Source organism: Mytilus californianus, unplaced genomic scaffold (genome assembly GCF_021869535.1).
Source record: "Mytilus californianus isolate M0D057914Y unplaced genomic scaffold, xbMytCali1.0.p SCAF_5, whole genome shotgun sequence".
Taxonomy (NCBI): domain Eukaryota; kingdom Metazoa; phylum Mollusca; class Bivalvia; order Mytilida; family Mytilidae; genus Mytilus; species Mytilus californianus.
This window is the reverse complement of record NW_026262701.1, coordinates 100241741-100249366: the sequence shown is the minus strand read 5'-3', so window position 1 is coordinate 100249366 and position 7626 is coordinate 100241741. Positions and strand designations below refer to the sequence as shown.

The window sequence follows — 7626 nt, the reverse complement described above, 5'->3', positions numbered from 1 at the left end:
TTATAAATTTTAGATTTTACGTTTCTGAGTTATGGGATTTTATTCATAAAAAAGGGGTAATTTTCCAGTTTTCGGACAATATCTTTAAAGTGCTTTGAGCAGTTTTCGTGAAACTTAAAAAAAATTTATATCTATTAAGATAACCTCCCTTTAGTTTTTCATAAATTTCTGATATGACATTGAGAAGTTATTGAACTTTATTCTTTGAAAAAGCGACGGGCGTATCATGCGCTCATGGCGCAGCTGTTAATTGAAAATTTTCACCATGAACTCCACTTTCACTGATGTATACCCAAGAAATGAAGTTGGTGACCCTGATAATTATTTTACATCATTATAACTAAGATTTATTTGGCAACAGCATATACATGTATCTATTTTAAAGAAAAAAATCTATTTACTGCATGTGTTTAGAGAAAGACAAAGTGTTTGCTAGATTTTTTACAAATGTTGAACTAATTCAAGTATTTTCATTCAATGATATTTTAGCCAGTATTACAGTTGAATGAATGTTTTTTTTTTGTATTTTCAGTTAGATATAACTAAGAGGTCAACATGTAAAAGTTGTTTGCAAAGTTTTGACAAAATCTGTGACATAGCCTATTTACCTTCAAACCTTTACAGAGTTAGGACTTCACAAGGATATCAGTTAAAATTATTATTAGTTAAATTTTGTGTTACTACGTACTGTGACTGGGGTAATGATATATGTATTTTGAGTTCTCATGCATATATATGCTCTTGTTCCATATGCAAATTTTGTATGTGTTGGTTTCTTTTTCAGTTGCAAATGGTTATTATCCTCATCACATGAAACAGGTTTTATTTTAATACCTATAATTAGATAAACAATAGAAATTCAGAAGTAAATTTCTATGTTGTCCTTAAAAAGTATACTTGATAAAACCATAAATATTGAATGACTTTTGAGGGTAAACACATTCACTCATCCGTTTAAAAGATATAAATAACAGTTTTTACAAATAAAGGACGTAATTTTGGAAAAAAATCAGGTATGTACTGTAAGGCTGTTATTTAATGTCTGACACTGTACCAGAGGGAGTAACAAGAACAAAATTGTCATTGCTTGAATGAAAAGCAGACATACTCAACATTGTATTTTACATAATTAACCTGTACAGGTGTTCTAGGGTAAGTATGAAAATAACAGTAACTTTTGGTACATATAAATGAGGCAAATTTTGTAATCCAGCAAGAACATTTCACCAAAACTTTATTTATATGAAAATATGAAGATATGTATTAGCAGGTTCTTATTACATCTGTTTAAGAAAGGATTGGAACACACAGGCACTTGTCTGAAAAAGAACAAACCTCTGAACCTTTATAAAATGTGTTATATATAAAGTTATACAGGTAATATTTTTTTCAGAGACAAATGCCTGTGTTAGAACAGTATTCTTATCATTTTTATGACATTTGTTGTATGTATAAGATATGTCGGTTCTATCCTGACCAAAGACCAAAATGGCTTGAAATATCATTTACAGATGAGCTACATGTGTAATTTAAATATTATTGGTGCATTGATACTTCGAGCTATTTATGCTATTAATAAAGGTAATTCACTACCGTGTTAATTGATAGTACAAATACCAGTTCAATGATCACACATCTATTTTGGTGTCTGAGTTTGGTCTATTGAGGACAAACTACAGACTATACATCTATCAAACCATGGCAGTATACTGGTTTATAGTTCAATATTCAGTACTGCAGTGGAATGCTGTAGCTATTAATCCAGGACACTCTACTTTCCTATAGGGGAGTGCTGCAGCTATCAAACCAGGACACTCTACTTTCCTGTTGGGGAGTGCGTCAGCTATCAAACCAGGGCTGGCTACTTTCCTATAGAGACTGCTGCAATTATCAAACCAAGACACCCTACTTTCCTACAGTGGGATGCTGCAGCTATCAAACCGGGAAACTATTCTCTTATAAGGAGATCTGCAGATTAAACCAGGACTGTACTCTACATTAGTGGAGTGTTGCAGCTATCAAACCATTGCTGTCTCCAATATTCAGTACTTCAGTGGAATGCTTCAGCTATTAATCCAGGACACTCTACTTTCCTGTAGGGGAGTGCTGCAGCTATCAAACCGGGAAACTACTCTCTTATAAGGAAATCTGCAGCTTAAACCAGGACTGTACTCTACATAAGTGGAGTGTTGCAGCTATCAAACCATGACTGTCTACTCTACTGCAGTGGAGGATGCAGCTATTAATCCAGAACACTCTACTTTCCTATAGGGGAGTGCTGCAGCTATCGAATCAAGACACTCTACTCTCCTATAGGGGAGTGCAGCCCTGAGTGCTGCAGCTGTCAAACCAGGACACTCTACTCTCCTACAGTGGAAAGCTGCAGCTATCAAACCAGGACACTCTGCTCTCAAGGAGATCTGCAGATTAAACCAGGACTCTCTTCTCTACATTAGTGGAGTGCTGCAGATATCAAACCAGGACTGTCTACTCTACTGCAGTGGAAGATGCAGCTATTAAACCAGGACACTCTACTCTCCTTTAGGGGTGTCCTGCAAGTATCAAAACAAGACTATGTACTTTAATTCAGTGGCTGTCTTCTATGTATATACTTTAGTGGGATGCAATAGCTTTCAAACCAGGACTGTACTGGGATGCTATAGCACTCTGACCTTCACTGACCTTTGACCCCTATGACTAAAACCGTGTCTGATTTGTGTCCTGCACATAACTTTGTATCGTAGAACTTAGGTTGGTCTAAACTTAGTATGCTGATGCATTATGGGATGGGTGTGTGTTATATATCAAATTCAGGTCACTCTAACCTTGACTTTGACCTTTGGACACAGCCCTATGATTTTAAAACATTGTCTGATTTGTGTTCAGTATATAAATTTTGTACCATGGCAAATAGATTGACAAAACTATGTATGCAGAAGCATAATGGGATCTGGATGCATCAAATACCAAAATCAAGTCACTCTTACCTTGACCCTCTATATTTATTCGTTTTCTGAGCATACATGTAACTGTTCTCTGGAGAACTTAGGTAAACCAAACTTAAGTCAAACTAAGTGTGCAAATGCATTATGGGAAAGGGTTTGTAAGTAAGATTATGTCATTGTGGCCTTGACCTTTGACCGTTAAAATGTTGATTGACCTTTAACTTTGATATGACTGAAAGCCAAAAATCTCAATATGTCATAATGTCTCAATACTGAATTTCCATTTGCAACTAAAATGCATGTATTGGGAGAGTACTATTTAAAAATTACTTCTAACTTTAGAAGACTTGTTGAATCATTTCTATTTTATTACCATATTCAAGAAATATGTATTGAAGGATTTTTCTGACTTTAAGAATATTTGATGATAGAATACATTTTTCGAAGTACTTCTGATTTCTAAAGGGATAAAAAGTTTGAGGTCTGGTACACAGTTATTATTGTTTATATTCTACCCCAGGTTAACCTCTGCCCATCTATCCGTCTGTCCACAACAAATTTTCTTAGCATCTACAGGTGGAAGCTTCTTGAATCCTGGTATATGGCAACAAGCTCCATTCATCTGTCTATCCTTCTGTCAGTCTGTCTGTGTGTATGAAACATATAGTTTACAGATTTTAACTTGAGTTTCCCTTGATTGATAGGATTGTTACTTATACAGATGAACAAGATAGGGAAGGAGAAGAAGCATATTGATTTTGCAGACAGTAGGTTAAAGTTCAATGTTCTCTTACCAACAACAGGTGAATTTTGGGAAAAATTGGTTTACATTAAATGTAACCTATTTTAAAACTTTTAGCAATAGACATTTGTACTTTTTTAAAGGAAAGTCAGACCTTACATGTTTTATGTCAATTTATATCCAAACCACAAAATTTGTTTCTTTATATATAGCTTGAAGAAACTTCTTACAAAAAGGACATGTATAGTTGTCACAGGTCATTTGGTTTAATACCTGAAGCATAAGAATGAATAAATGTTTGCATGAGTAATCTGTCCTTAGTAGTAAACATACCACATTACAATAAATATTCCAAAATTAGTCTTTCAGTTCTAGACTGAGGTGCTGGTTCATCAATATATCTAATTTAATAAGGTTAGGATTTACTGTGTGGTGATTGTTCTACCCATAGAAACTGTGAATATAAAGGAAACTGTTAATACATAATTTTCTGTCAGATAATCTGCAAATTTCTACATCTAGGTTCCTGAGCAGCCATTGGCTTAAAAATCAAATTTGGTCATCACAAATCTAAGAACATCCAGGTTTTCTAAACTGAGTTAATATTTGTCAGATGATATCAATCTTTAATGGATTGGGAGTTTTTGTCAACAGTTTTTTCACAGTGCTAACCCAATTATTTGCCAGAGCTAATTAGAGAACAATATCTGAAAGAACAAATGCTTATCTTTCTTCCTGGTGAAGAATTTTTGTCTGGCGATTGATATCGTATATTAATCTCTCTTTTCTATACATGTAATAGATTAACACTAACAGGTACTGTAATCAGTCCATTGTATTGTATAATGATACTCTCTCCATCCATACCTGTTGTCATTTGATTGACTGTAGGTAAAAATTGATTATTTTTTTATATAAATTCTTTCAGGTAAATATAATGAATGTATTTTATTTTTAAGGAGTACACTGAAGAAGGTTTAAGGACTTTAGATATTCTGTGTTGATAATCTTGTCATCAATTGTGACCAGAATAAAGGACAGTACACATACATCAGTGAGTATACATGTACTTAATATATTTTATATAAAATATACAAACTATTGAATCAGGAATTTAGTCAATGCCTGAGTAATTGCTGTTGATTTGTATGCATTTTTTCTCTCTGTTTACAAAATAGTTTTAAATGTTAAATCATGTATATTTATAATAGAAAAAATAAATATATTCGATTTTTAGATTAATTAGCTGATTTTTTGCATCTGTGTTGGACAGAATATTGTCTTTTTTTGTATGAACTTTAACATATAATTTGTGATGAAAATAGTTTTCCCTTAATTTGTGATGAAAATTTATTTGCTACTATGTTTAGTTTGACAAATTCAGTACATATAAATTTTAAGAAACATGAGAACTGAGAAAGAGGACAGACATGTCAGTCTGCTGTTAAACAGAAATCAGCCCTCCCCTAAAAAAAAACCACCTTGAGTGGGAGAAAATTTAACTCCTTTTGTTGAGGAAAAGTCTTTTTCAAATAGATATAACAAGATATGTATGACTGCCAATGAGACAACTCTCCATCCAAGTCACAATTTATAAAAGTAAACCATTATAGGTCAAAGTACGGTCTTCAACACGGAGCCTTGGCTCACCTTGCACAGCAAGCTATAAAGGGCCCCAAAAATTACTAGTGTAAAACCATTCAAACGGGAAAACCAACGGTCTAATCTATATAAAAAACGAGAAACAAGAAACATTTATGAACCACATCAACAAACGACAACTACTGAACATCAGATTCCTGACTTAGGACAGGTGCAAACAATTGCAGCGGGTTTAAATGTTTTAATGGTACCAAACCTTCACCCTTATCTGAAACAAAAGTGTAACACCACAACATAGAAAGACACACTATAAAATATCAATTGAAATGGCTTAACTCAATCAAAAGACATATTAATACAAGTGAACATACACTGAACGAATAAATTTGATCTATGATACAATGTAAATACAAAATCAATAAAATAAGGGATGAATAATTAAAGTAACAGTATCATACCGCTGTGAAAAAACATTGAAACATTGAAACATGTCTAGGAGATAAAGGAGGTACCCAACACTCTGAATAAAATAGAGTTGGCACGTTTAATCTTCATAAATTTTTGACAAAATATTTACTTTGACCCATTGACAAAAATATAAAAATATCAAGAAATTTGAACCACACAATTTACAGGAATTATTTCACTGGACATATTGCATTTTGACAAAGACTGATTTCGATCATCGATAAGCTTGATTTTTCTTGACTAATGATTTTCACTACAAACTGCTCAGAGTATCTTCTAGATACTAGCTTTTGATCATAAACAAGCTTCTGTCCAAGTTTGGTACAAATCCAAAATAGTATAAGAAAGTTATTAAAATTTTAAAAACTTTAACCACAGAGTGAATGTGTTGTTTCCTGGCAGAAAATCTAAGTCCATTTAAAAGTAAATTAAGGAAAAAATGGATTTATTTTTTTACAAAATTTACTTCTGAATAATATCTTATGATCATAAACAAGCTTCTGTCCAAGTTTGGTACAAACCCAGGATAGTTAAAGAAAGTTATTAAAATTTTAAAAACTATAACCACAGAGTGAATGTAATATTTCCCGGCAGAAAAACTAAGTCCATTTATAAGTAAAATACAGAAAAAATGGAATTTTATTTTTACAATATTTACTTCTGGATACTATCTTATGATTATAAACAAGCTTCTGTCCAAGTTTGGTAGAAATCCAGGATAGTTTAAGAAAGTTATTAAAATTTCAAAAACTTTAACCACAGAGTGAATATTTGTGGACGCCGCCGCCGCCGACGACGCCGACGCCGACGGAATGTAGGATCGCTATGTCTCGCTTTTTCGACTAAAGTCGAAGGCTCGACAAAAAGCAAGAATTTTCTGTTTTGATTAAATTCAGATAGCCATCTTTAATTATTTCTATAACTTTTTCAAATCGACTTGGATTTTCATAAAACTCTACAGCCATATAGATATAGGAAGATGTGGTATGAGTGCCAATGAGACAACTCTCCATCCAAGTAACAATTTATAAAAGTAAACCATTATAGGTCAAGGTACGGCCTTCAACACGGAGCATTGGCTCACACCGAACAGCAAGATATAAAGGGCCCCAAAAATTACTAGTGTAAAACCATTCAAATCTCAATTATACATTGATCTTACAGAATGCCAGGTTGTTTGGTTGTTTGATTTATTGCTGTCAAATTTGAGGATTTAATTAATAGGTAAAAAAAGCTAGAATTTTCAATCGGACTGAATTCAGATAGTCATCTTTAAATTTTTTTATAACTTTTTCAAATCAACTTGGATTTTCATCAAACTATACAGCTATCTCAATTATATATTGATCTTGTAGAATGCCAGATTGTTTGGTACTTTGGTTTATTGCTGTCAAATTTAAGGATTTAATTGATAGGTAATTAAATAAGCTAGAATTTTCAGTTCAGACTGAATTCAGATAGTCACCTTTAAATTTGTTTATTCTTTTTCAAATTTACTTGGATTTTCATAAAACTATACAGCTATCTCAGTTGTATATTGATCTTACTGAATCCCAGGTTGTTATGTTGTTTGGCATATTGCTGTCAAATTTAAGGATTTAATTAAGGTAAAAAAGCTAGAATTTTCAGTTCGGACTAAATTCAGATAGTCGTCTTTAAATTTTTTTATAACTATTTCAAAGTAACTTGGATTTTCATCAAACTATACAGCTATCTCAATTATATATTGATCTTGTAGAATGCCAGATTGTTTGGTACTTTGGTTTATTGCTGTCAAATTTAAGGATTTAATTGATAGGTAATTAAATAAGCTAGAATTTTCAGTTCAGACTGAATTCAGATAGTCACCTTTAAATTTGTTTATTCTTT

General features: G+C 32.6%; 1 protein-coding gene across 1 annotated transcript in view; it reads left to right on the top strand.

Moving 5' to 3' along the window:
* Positions 1 to 1021: 1021 nt before the first annotated feature.
* LOC127702833 (complement C3-like) overlaps positions 1022 to 7626 on the top strand; it is a 233275-nt gene continuing 226670 nt past the window's right edge. The window contains exons 1-2 of the mRNA XM_052207135.1: positions 1022 to 1152; positions 4647 to 4741. The gene's annotated coding sequence lies outside the window, so the exon portion shown is untranslated. The remainder of the gene's footprint in view (positions 1153 to 4646; positions 4742 to 7626) is intronic.